We start from the raw sequence: 13,351 nt of genomic DNA, 5'->3' as shown, positions 1-13,351 counted from the left end.
ACTGTTCAGATTAAATATCCCCAAATCAATATTGAAATTGAGGGCTGAAATTTTCAGTAGTTGCGGACACAGGCAAAAATATATTTTGAAGAACCTGACAATCTCACCCATCTCAGTTCGATTTGACATCCCACCACCGAATATTAAGAAGTCTATTTGAATTTTCTTTCGTGAATTGTAATTTTAGCCCCTGTTAAGTTTGATTGTTCCACAGAGAATATAGAGAAAGTAAGCAAATCATGAGAGATTTTTTAGATGTTTCATTACCCTATCATACTCGAGTTTCATTAGCATTTTCGGATTATTGATATCAAAATGTAAAATTACAAATTACGTAATCCATTCTTTGTGCCAAATCGGCAGAGACGTGTAATTTTTAACCAGAAATAGCTTTATCATAATGAAACGTACGTAAGATGGATTGGTGTAACGTTATAAATAACCTTCCTTCCTACTTTACATATGCATATTAACAAAACTGTGCATACATGCATAGATGTACAGAAATGAATATGTATGCGCACATGTGTGTGTTGGTAGGTAGTTCGGTAGGTAAGAAAGTGTGTAGGCAGGTAGCCGTCTAGCTATTAAAAGACAGAAGGATAAACTTGTATTCAAGAAGAAATGTGTGTCTTTAGGGCTTTGTGTATTCTTTATGTAGTTTATATATATATATATATATTGCATGGATGACTATGTTGTTCTGTAAAAAAATATCACGAGAACTCTCTAACCTTGACCATTTGTTTTTGCATGTACGACAACAGAGTAGAATTGTAACTGTCAGTCACGGTTGTCATAAGTATCATTGAATTATGAAGAAAACCAACGAAGACAGCATTTCTTCTAGCCAAAAAGTAAATATTATTACACATAGTTGATCTAAAAGAGATACAAGATTCAAATCTGAAGTTGAAATGAGACACATAAATTTTCACAAATTTTGTTCACAAAGGCGCAGGAGTGGTTGTGTGGTAAGTAGCTTGCTTACAACCCACATGGTTCCGGGTTCAGTCCCACTACGTGACAACTTGGGCAAGTGTCTTCTACTATAGCCTCGGGCCGACCAAAGCCTTGTGAGTGGATTTGGTAGACGGAAACTGAAAGAAGCCCGTCGTATATATGTATATAAATATGTTTGTGTGTTTGTATGCCTGTGTTTGTCACCCCAACATCGCTTGACAACCGATGCTGGTGTATTTACGTCCCCGTAACTTAGCGGTTCGGCAAAAAGAGACCGATAAGATAAGTACTAGACTTACAAAGAATAAGTCCTGGGGTCGATTTTCTCGACTAAAGGCGGTGCTCCAGCATGGCCGCAGTCAAATGACTTAAACATGTAAAAGAGTAAAAGAGTAAAAGAGTAGATAAAAAGTTAAAAAGTACTCCATCAGCGATACGAAAAGAAAATTGTGTATGAATGTATATATGCAAAATTGGAAGAATATAAACTAATATAAACTTTGTGTGTATACGCTTGTGCTTGTGTTCTTTTGCACGTTATTCTTTAATGCTAGTTATTCTATCCCATACTACGTTATATTTCCCGTAAATATCCTAGAAAGGCATAACGTGTATGTGTGAGAGTGGGTGTGTATGCGTGCGTGTGAGTGCGTATGTATGAGAGAGAGAGAGAGCGTTTGTATGTGAGTGAGTAATTTTATGATAGGTAAGACAGCAAAATATTCATACATGTACGAAATACATATCTATTATATATCTATTATACAGACATCTATGCTAAGCTATGTATTTATGTATATATGTATGTATGTATGTATGTATGTATAAGTTTGCGTATAAATGTATCTATACACATATATACATAGGTTTGTGTCTGTGTGATCATGTGACCTGAATGATGATAATAATAATATACGTGTATACGTAAGAGCGTGTATGACTACGTACACCATGTCGATTGCTAGCACTTTTGTCAAACAATTAAAAAATTGATTTATAAATGATAGAATCTACATGGAAAACAAAATCACAGAATAATAATAATTAGCGTTACATTGATAAACAATGCACCTGTACGTATTCCTATGTTGTTTATTCTATATTGTTTGACTTTCTTATTGTTCCCGCTAACATTTAATCTGATTTCCAGAATATAATCTTGTATAAGAATGCAGTGTAGTGTAAAAAGAACATCTGTTTTTATCAGGTTATCTTCTCCAAGATTATACATAATCGTTGTTCTGAACTCCTTCCTTCAAAACCATGTCATTCTTCTAACAATTCTCTCTTAACTCTCAGATTGCCCTTTTCTTTTTTCTAACGCTTCCGAATATCAGCCAATATTCTGACTCCGCTCATACAACCAAAGATGTACGTATTCGTGTGTGTATGTATGTATGTATGTATGTATGTATGTATGCATGTAAGTATGGATGTATGTATGAATGTATGTAAGTAGGTAGGTAGGTAGGTATTTAAGTATGTATGTATGTAAGAATATATATATATATATATGAATGTATCTGTTTGTGTGTGTATGTATGAAATGTATGTATGCACATATACACATATATTTCTGGGGAAGGTCAGGAAGTATTAAAGTAGATACATGTACATATGTGTGAATATACATGTATATAAATGTAGATATGTAAGAATGCAAACATATACATCTTTGTGTGAATGCGCTTTTACACATCAGTAATAGTATGTATCTGTGTATAAACGTCTGAAAGTATGAACACATGCATACACATATACATATGAGTGTGTGCATATATAGGTGTGTGTGTGTATATATATATATATATATATATATATATATATATATATATATACAGATAGATAGATAGATAGATAGATAGATAGATAGATAGATAGATAGATAGATAGATATACATATAGATATAGATATGAATGAATGTCTGTATATATATATATATATATATATATATATATATATATATATACATATACATATAATAGATTTATGGATATATATAGCCATATGTCAGCACTCCGTCGCTTACGACGTCGAGGATTCCAGTTGATCCGATCAACGGAACAGCCTGCTCCTGAAATTAACGTGCAAGTGGCTGGGCACTCCACAGACCCGTCTACCCTTAACGTAGTTCTCAGGGATATTCAGCGTGACACAGTGTGACAAGGCTGAAACTTTGAATTACAATGCACAACAGAAACAGGAAGTAAGAGTGGGAGAAAGTTGTGATGAAAGAGTACAGCAGGGTTCGCCACCATCTCCTGCCGGAGCCTCGTGGAGCTTTAGGTGTTTTCGCTCAATAAACACTCACAACGCCCGGTCTGGGAATCGAAACTGCGATCCTATGACCGCGAGTCCGCTGCCCTAACCACTGGGCCATTGCGCCTCCACATATAGCCATATATATCTATACATACATACATATATTAATATATTAATATAGATTTCAAGTTAAATTACGCATAATGATGTACTATAGTAGGTATATACAAAAAGGTGCAGACCTGGTTGTGTAGTAAGAAGCTTGCTTCCCACCCACATAGTTCTGGGTTCAATCCCATTGCATGGCACCTTGGGAAAATATCTTCTACTATCTCCTCAGGTCGACTAAAGCCTTGTGAGTGGATTTGGTAGACAGAAACTGAAAGAAGCAAGTCGTATATATATATATATATATATATATATATACATATGCCATGATAGATCGCTGACCACTACATAAAATTTTCTTTTTCTCCTTGTTTATCTCCTTGTTTCCTTCTGTTGAAGAGCGTAGCTCGAAACGTTAAAGACTTTCTCTATTCCCGAGCGTTAAACTAATACATTCTTTTGATGTTTACACCACCTGCCCTCGTCTGTTGTTTTTTTTTCGTAAATTCTCCCCGCCCTACACACACACACACACACACATATATATATATATATATATATATATATATATATATATATATATATATATATATGGGAGAATGTACGGAAAAACAACAACAGACGAGGACAGGTGATGTAAATAACAAAAGGATGTATTAGTATGACACTCGGGAATACGGAAAGTCTTTGACGTTTCGAGCTACGTTCTTCAACAGAAAGAATACGGAGACAAGGAGAAAAACACGGAGAAAAAAAAATGAATAGTGTTCAGTCAACGGTCAAATATATATATATGTGATATGTAGCAAAAGTTTAGATTCAAATAAATATGGTACTTAAGTTTGGGCACCAAAATTTAGTATGGTATTATCCATACAATTTCAAAGTAAGGTGATTAAAACCAAATAAGCAACAAGGATGTCCTTGTTGCTTACTTTGATATATATATATGTATTTTTTTATTTTTTTATTTATGTGTTTCAGCCAAGTGGCTGCGGTCATGCTGGTGCACCACCGCGATTTTCACGTTCCTCGCATGGCTCTTCTCCCCCACCTGACATGGTCCAATCAAGAGTTTTGATGGCACATCTGGTGTATAAGAGAATTTGACATAGCTGCCCTAAACTGCGTCTCATTACGAGCCATTGGTTCGTCTGGTACCGTGGAGAGGAAAGTGTCAAGTTTTGTCTTGAAGACCTCCGTATCCATGTCTTGCATGTCTCTCAAATGTTTCGGCAGGGCATTGAAGAGCTGAGGTCCTCTGAAACCGAGGTTGCTGCAGTATCTCGTTCTTATGTGAGATGCAGTGGACGGTACCTTTGGCACCATGCAGTGGCGAGCCGTGCGGGCGTTCCTGTAGTACTTGATGCCAAAGTTTGGCACCAGTCCTTCCAGTATTTTCCATATGTATATTATTACATATCTCTCCCGCCTGCGCTCCAGGGAGTAGAGACCTAGTGCCTTCAGTCGCTCCCTGTAGTTCATCTGTTGGACTGTGGCGATCTTTTTTGTATAGTGCCGCTGAATTGCCTCGAGTTCTGCTGTCCGCTTAACACTGTGTGGTGACCACAACTGAGAGCAATAGTCTAGGCGGCTCAGAACAAATGTCTTCCACAGAGTCAACATGACTTTTTGATCCCTTGTACGGAATGTCCTCAGTATCCACCCTGCCAGTTGTCTGCACTTTGCTGTCAACTTGACAATGCGCATGTGAAATGATGCATCACTACACATGTTGATGCCCAGATCTCTTACTGTTTGTGGTTCTGGGATTGCAGTACCTCCAGGCCCTGTGTATGCCAGTTGGGAGGTGCTTGTGGTCTTGTAGCGCAGTACTTGAAATCTTTTTGCATTGAACTGCATATTATTTTGCTCTGCCCACTCATATATTGCATTTAGGTCATTCTGCAGGCTTACACTATCATCAGGATTCTTTATTGCCTGAGATATCTTTGTGTCATCAGCATAGCTAGTGACAGTGGCTCTCCGAGTGACCGTGGGCATGTCCAGAAGGGCCACTATGAACAGTAGTGGCCCCAGAACAGCTCCTTGTGGAACACCGCTCAATATTTGTGTTTCCCTAGATAGTTCTCCATTGGCTGCAACTGTCTGACTTCTACCATTCAGGAAGTCATGCAGCCACTCTCCTAATTTACCAGCTATGCCAAGGTTTCGCAGCTTGTGACACATCAAGCCATGATCAACTTTGTCAAAGGCTTTTGCAAAGTCGAGATATATCACATCAACATTTGAATGGTCAAGTAGCTGCTTCAGGACCCAGTCATAATGCTGCAAGAGCTGCGTGAGGCAGCTTCTACCTGGACGGAAACCATGCTGGGTCTCATTCAGCAAGTCATTTTCTTCTAGGAACGCAATCAATCTCCTTCTGACGATTCGTTCCATGACTTTGCTAATATGTGAAGTCAGAAAGATGGGCCTGTAGTTCCCAGCCTCTGCTCTGCTTCCACCTTTATGGATAGGACATATGGTGCCTTCCTTCAGCTTTTTGGGAAGTTTACCATTTGCAAGGAAACTCTGAAAGAGTATCCGGAGTGGTCCTGCTAGTTCTTGTTTACACGACTTTAAGAGGACAGCTGGGAAACCATCGGGGCCAGTTGCCGAATTTGAGCTCATTTCATTTATGGCAGCTATCACATCTTCCTCTTCAATGTCGATGTAGGTAATGGATGCAGTCTTTTTCTGCTGAGTGCTATTGTGTGTGTGTGTATATATCACTACGCCATATACACACACACACACACACACACACACACACACACATATATATATATATGTATATATATATATATATATATATATATATATATGTATATATATATACATATATATATATATATATATATATATATATATATATATATATATACATATATATATATATATATATATATATATATATATGTGTGTGTGTGTGTGTGTGTGTGTGTGTGTGTGTGTGTGTATATGGCGTAGTGATAGATCCAACGCTCCTTCAATGGAATTTCAACCTCAACAACAGAGTATTTTTGTTGATACATACATATGTATTTATGTATGTATGTATGTATGTATGTATGTATGTATGTATGTATGTATGTGTGTGTGTATGTATGTATGTATGTATTTATGTACGTATGTATGTATGTATGTGTGTGTGTATGTATGTGTGTGTGTATGTATGTATGTATGTACAGATTTGTATACAATCGACAGATTGTATCCGCAATTTAAGAAGCAAATGATAACATACTTTCCTGGGATCAATCTGCTAATAAAAAAAAGGTCAGCTACTTCTAAAATCATGCACTATTACTTCACACAACAAAAATATAGATAGAAATTAAAGGAGTAGACTGAAAGAAATAATAGCTGTAGAAATACAAACGGCGAGTGAGCTAGGAACCATAAATTACGCCATACTATGGGGTTTAAGAAGACAAGAAAGAAATACGTACACGTACATGAGTGTGTCCATGTATTGAGATTCAATTATTTCGAGTTGTGTGCTTATGGTGTTTTAGCGTGTCTGTACGTATGCAGACGTATGGGAGGAAAGCGAAGAAACGAAGTGGTGGCTGTGGGCATTAGTTTGTGATGGAAGGAACTTAAGAACAATGTTGAGGTGTGTGTTATGTTATGGGTGAGATATGCTGTAGGTTGATAAGTGGTAGAGGGATCAAGGAAAAGAAGAAAACATAACAATACAACACTAGTGAAGAAATGGAATTTTTTGTGTGTTTCTGTTAGGGAAGAATATTTGTTTGCCAGTTGATGGGGGGGGGGGTTACGATGACAGTAATCTGTTGCACATGTCGGAGTTCAAAGCATAAAGTACACAAAAAGATGGGGAAAAGAGGAAATAAAATGAAAAAAATTGTAAAATCAAAGGATAAAGACAACGAAAATTTTAGGAACATGAATGAAAAGATACATGATCAAAGTGAGAGAAAGACAAGAAAAAAAAACGGAGAAAAAACAATTTATTATGAATCATCTGTGAAAGATATATAATGGTGGAGGTTATATAAGTCCTCTAGTGTCCAGGATAGTCGAGGTCTGATAAACGAAAAAAGTGAAGGAGCGGAAATGTGCAGGGAGCAAAAAAAAAAAAAGAAAACATGAAAGTTTTACATGGTGGGAAAGATTCTTAAGATTCAAGTCTAGAGAATAAGTAAAGTCGGAGGGTAAATTCCAGCGGTAAATTTTGATGAGAGGGAACAGTCGAAGGAATTCGAATGGGAACATATTGCGCGATGAAACAAATGAATGAAGAGAGAAAAGAGATCTCCTTCGAAAGGGGAAGGGTGTGTGTATTTGTGTTTGTGTACGCATGTGCCTGTGTTAGTGCGCTAAATATTTGGTGGGAGGGAAAGTGCTGCATAGAATAGTCAAGCAAATACGGAAGTTGTAAAATTTAGTAATCAAAACTAACAGGAGTCTTTGCGATAGAAAAATAGTGTGTGAGGGAATGAGTAATTATGTTTGCCAATGTATATACGAGTATGAATAGCTGCACATCCGTTTGAATGTGTGTGTGCATAATTGCGCGTGTAAGTTATGGTTTCGTGTGTATGTGTGCACATCTGCATGTGGGTGTGCGCTGGTGTGCATGATGGTGGTGTCCAGCGTCAAGATGTTGAAAGGAATGAGGTGTGTGTGTGAATATTGTGAAAATTTGTGGATGTGTTTGAAATATATGGAAACGTTGTTGATGTATGGCTGGCATGTAGGTGTTAATGAAGATGTGATGAGGGTGATAGGGGATTATGTGGATATGAGCGGGTGCACAAAAATTTAAGTGGGCACTCAATAATAGATGCTGGTATAGTGAAGATGTTAGGCCAGGGAAAAATGAATAATATAAAATCGCGTCCGTAAGAAGTACAATACGAGTGTGATTTTGAATATGAGTTGTTTCCAGCCGAAACATGTGAAGTGTTGAGTTGAATAATCAGTACAGCGGAAACGCTCTGAGACAGGTGACCGGTTACCAACTTTGATATCTATAAGGTGCTCCGCGATTCTGCCAAGCAATTAGCGGTAGTTTACCCGAGGTTTGGAAAATAGGAGAGGGAATATTAAAGCGCATATATTAGATCACAATGAGGTGCAGCCAAAGGAGTCCCTAATGTAGAAGGTGTTGCGCTTACTTCCGGAAACATTTTTGGTGCTAGAAAGGAGCAAAATCTGGTATTACAGCAGGATCGGAGTAAAGAAAGAGATTTGGCTTTAGGGAAGAAGAAGCTGTCTACGAGGTGGTTACAAATATTGCGGGTACGCTTGGGGGTTGGAATGAATAGAAGAGAGAAGATTATGGAGCTGGCACGTCAGACTGGCGGGGACGAAAGGGGCAGGTTATACTGTATCGTAAGAACAGAAGGTCGAGTGTTAGGTAAGAAGAAAAGTCGGTGCGGTGGGAAGCATATCGCACGCGAGGTGTTTGGGGTGACATACGGTCAATCTTTTGAGTACTAGAGAGAATAGAATACACAGAATCTGTAATGACGTCATTGTACTTGAATATTGAAATTTTTATTGTTGCGTCAAAGGCGTTTACAATGATTCGTACACTCACCCACCCCATACAAACTCACATATCTGTTTGAATATCTGTGTGGGTAAGATAATCAATTGTATTTACACTTAGTGAGTGTTGGGTATCCGTATCCAAAGGATTACTTAGGAATGTATATATATAAATGTATGCGTATATGTATACGCAAAACAAAACGTTAAACTTCGACTGTTTGCCTTTAACCCTGATATGGATAGAGTATGTGCAGGGAATTATTCATATTTCTTCATGAAGTAGTTCTGGCATAAATCTAAATTCTACGTTGCTGTGTCTTTTCTTCCGTTTACTCGCTTTCGCATTATGAACTTCACATGTTTTCCTGTCGCATCTTCATAATCGTGTTTACCCGCAGCAGGAATTGCAGCAACTATAGCAACTACAGTGTTAAGTAAAGTTAGTCATATTAAAGTCTTCCAATCACTGATACCTTTCATAGAGTCAGCATTCTGCGTATCTTCATTACTATCGTGGAATTCATGATGATCATCCTACTGAAAATTTTCTTACGCATTATAGTCATCATTATCATCTTCATTGTCATGATCCACTTCTTTTTCTTCTTCAACATCATCATTACTATCACGACCATCTCAGCATCATCACAGGAATCATCATTATTTTATCATCGTCCAAGCTGTTTTCCCCCGTTTTCCCTTTCAACACATTATATCCATCAACATTAACAGCAGAAACAAGAGCTTGAGGCACATCAGCAAAAATGAAAGTAGCACATAGATTTAAACGTAAAGAATTATTGATTCCCAAGGCAGCTATTTGCAGAGTATCTTTTTAACTTTGAGAATATTATGTATGATTTATGATAAGTTTGGATGCGATTTATATCATTAAGTTATTACCTCACTGTTTCCTTGATAATATTTTCTCTCAAATATAATTATCACGATCAGGACAAGCGAAGATAAAGGTTTGTTAATGCACCCAACTAGAGCACTTATAATCCTTGACTGTATTCATTCACTCACCCCATGACTCATAGTCAAAATTTCTACTCTACAAAATACTTTTACAACACTATTCCACACACTTGTTCAAGAAAAATCGCAGGTGTAGCTGTGTGGTAAGTAGTTTGCTTCCAGCTTCTGGGTTCAGTTCTAGTGCGTGTCACCGTGGGGAGGTGTCTTCTGCTATAACCTTTGGCTGACCAAAGCCTTGTGAGTGGATTTGATAGAAGTAAATTGAAAGATGTCCCTCTTTTATGTGTGTGTGTGTTTATGTGTGTATTTGTGTCTCTGTCCAACACTACCGCTTGACAACAGGTGATGGCTTTAAAAATGTCCTAGGAACGATTTATTCGACTAAATCCCTTCAAGGCGGTGCTCCAGCATTGCTGTAGTCAAATAACTGAAACAAGTAAAAGGAAAAAAGAATAAAAGATTCAAATCAAAATAGTAGCAGTAGTTTTTCTATCATTAGTCCTAAATATTGTGAAGGGATAATGATACGTTCGGTGAAAGTGAAACGCACTGACAACGGCCTGTTTGCTGCCACGTAAAATCAGACTGCTCATGTATGAACGCAAGTTTCCCCTCTCAATTCTAATATGTATATTACATTCATAAAAATTGTTTCACCTGGACACTACATTCGTCGGAGAAGTGAGTGTCAAAATAGAAAATCGCAAGGACGGATTACACATGACAATACGTCCGAGGTATTAATTTTACCCCCAATACCCCGATACAGCGCTCGCGATCGGTACCTATTTTTCAACACTGAAATAATAGGATAAACAGCTGAACTGGGCAACATCTGGAATTAGGGGGAAAGAAAGTCGGAACAAATAACTGGAGTCTTTCTGCCATGAATAAAATCTTCGCATCCACCGTATGAAACGTGGCAAAGATTATGTCGAAATAGATGCGTACCGTTACTAGCAATTCTACAGTTATTAGACTGTAGAACAAATTTCAAGGTCAAGATAAAAATGTAGTTCTTATGTACATTTTATTATGAAGATGATTGTGCTAAATTCGAATTTCATAACAAACATTTCTTATCATACCACATTTACTTGTAAATCACCGACTTAATATCTATGCAACCTGTACCAATTTCCGCGATGCCATAAATTCATTTTGCTCCCAGAGCCAGATTAAATATGTCCATTGTAATTAATTCATAAATATATAATGAACCCGCATGTTTGTTAGATTTACATAATGTATTAAACTAAATTTTAGTATTTACTTCGTGTATAAGACGTCTGAGGTGTGTCACACTTCAGGTTCCAGCAGAAGTCAGCCAGCAAAGCTGAGCTCTATTTTTCCTTATACTTATGTTCCATTGACGCTATTTCTTGATGGAACCCCTCTCCATGTTTCATTACTCACATCCCTGCATTCTCTTGGAAGAAGGACAGATGAGAATGAAGAAAATGTCTCTTCAGTGACATATTGCATCCGAGATCTTGGTAGAGCTTGATTAGGCACTCCATTACACTCTCTCACTGAGTCACGTGGTGCTTTCTCAGAAGTCCTTTGCATACATCTTTGAATGCATGCCAGGCTGCTAGCTCAGTTTCATCCATTGTCGCCTCGAAGTCCTCATGAGCTATAAGTTGACGAATGTGTGGGCTTACAAATATGCCCTCTTTAAACTTGGCGTCACTTATTTTAGAGAGGATCACCTTAAGGTACTGGAAATATGAATTATTATGTTGCAGCGCTTTGGTAAATTGCTTCGTTAGGCCTAGTTTTATATACAGTGGTAGCAAAATAATTTCCTCCATCTTAACAAGTGGCTCATAATTTACATTATGGCATCTAGGCGTCATAGTTTGCCGAGGTGGCCATTCTGAGCGTACATAATGTTCGGACCTACCCCGAATGTCCCACTTACAAAGGAAGAACATAAACTTGGTGTATTCAGTTTGTAGTTCCTTAAGTTGTGCTACTAATTTCAAGTCTGCACAAATTAGCCATCCATGCTCCTTGTAACTTATGCTATCTAAAATAAAACGAGGTCTCTCTTAAAATGACTGAGTGAGCAATTGAAACTGAAGGCATGGTGTTCGCAATGTGCAACAGAACAGCGTTTATGCTGTACAAAGATGCATCCATGAATAACCTCCACTCATTTGGTTCATAGGTTAGCTCAACGGCATTGAATAGGTCTCTGATATCATTATAAGAAGTCGAGTTATTTTCCAAAATGAAGAATTGCTGTAGATTTACAGAACGCTTCCTAAATACTGTAATTCGAGCAACAGATTCCATTACTGTAGACGTGGGGCCAGGACTTCATCTGCTGCTTAGTGTTATATCACGACCTAGGTCATTGTGTTCAGATCGGGTGATGAAGTGTCGCTCCTTGTCAGATTTACCATGGATTTGGACCTATATAACTATAACAATACTGAGTGTTCTTTTATAATTTTCCTAGTTTAGCTTCACAAGTACCTTAGGAACACTCCATTAAAATTATATCAAAATCTGTTCATAACATTTAGAGTTGTAAGTTTCAGATCAACGCTGTTTGCACTCAATTCTTACAGAAGCATCAGTGTCTGTAACGTAAATAAAACGGTAATTTACGAGAAGGAAAAGGATGTTATATTCGTAATCTACATATGAAATACCCCTAGAAGAGGTTGTTATCATTTCCGTTTTTTTTTTCTTTCATTGTTATACAGTGTTATTATTAATAATTATAATGACAATAGTAATACTAATTCAAATATTGCGACAATTTTCTTAATCGGAACTAAATATAAAGGCAGAAACGAAATTAAGAACAGCAGCACATTAGAACTGGATCAATGTGTAAAGATAATATAAGAGAAGTGTGAGACGGATTATTACAATACAAATGAAGAAATAATTTAAGAAAATCACAAATGAGTAAATATCAATCAAAATTATAGAATTATTATAATAATCATCATCACCATTATCATTATTATTACTATTATCATTATTGTTATTAAAAATAAAAGAAATCATTATCATCACTATTATTATTGTTGTTGGTGTTGTTGTTGTTGTTATTATTATTATTATTATTATTATTATTATTATTATTATTATAAGTATTATTATCATCATCATCATCATTATTATTATTACTATTATTATTATTATTATTATTATTATTATTATTATTATTATCATTATTATTATTATTATTATTATTATTATTATTATTATTGTTATTATTATTGTTATTATTAATATTATCGTTAATGATTTCAGTATATGCTTCTCATTATCAAAGATGACATAGTTGTAAATATTGTGATTATTAATCACTTATTTCTTTCTTTATATATTGTATTATGAGTATTGTTTTATGAATACCAAAAGCTGCCTGTCATATGTTAGCTTTCATACAAGCATACATGAAAACGCATATCCATCCCTCCATTCATCCATCGATCCATCGATCCATCTATCTATCCATAGATATACACATACTCAAAACCT

The sequence above is a fragment of the Octopus bimaculoides genome, chromosome 1, assembly GCF_046866305.1.
Source record: "Octopus bimaculoides isolate indiv1 chromosome 1, ASM4686630v1, whole genome shotgun sequence".
NCBI classification, from domain to species: domain Eukaryota; kingdom Metazoa; phylum Mollusca; class Cephalopoda; order Octopoda; family Octopodidae; genus Octopus; species Octopus bimaculoides.
This window is presented reverse-complemented; position numbering follows the sequence as displayed.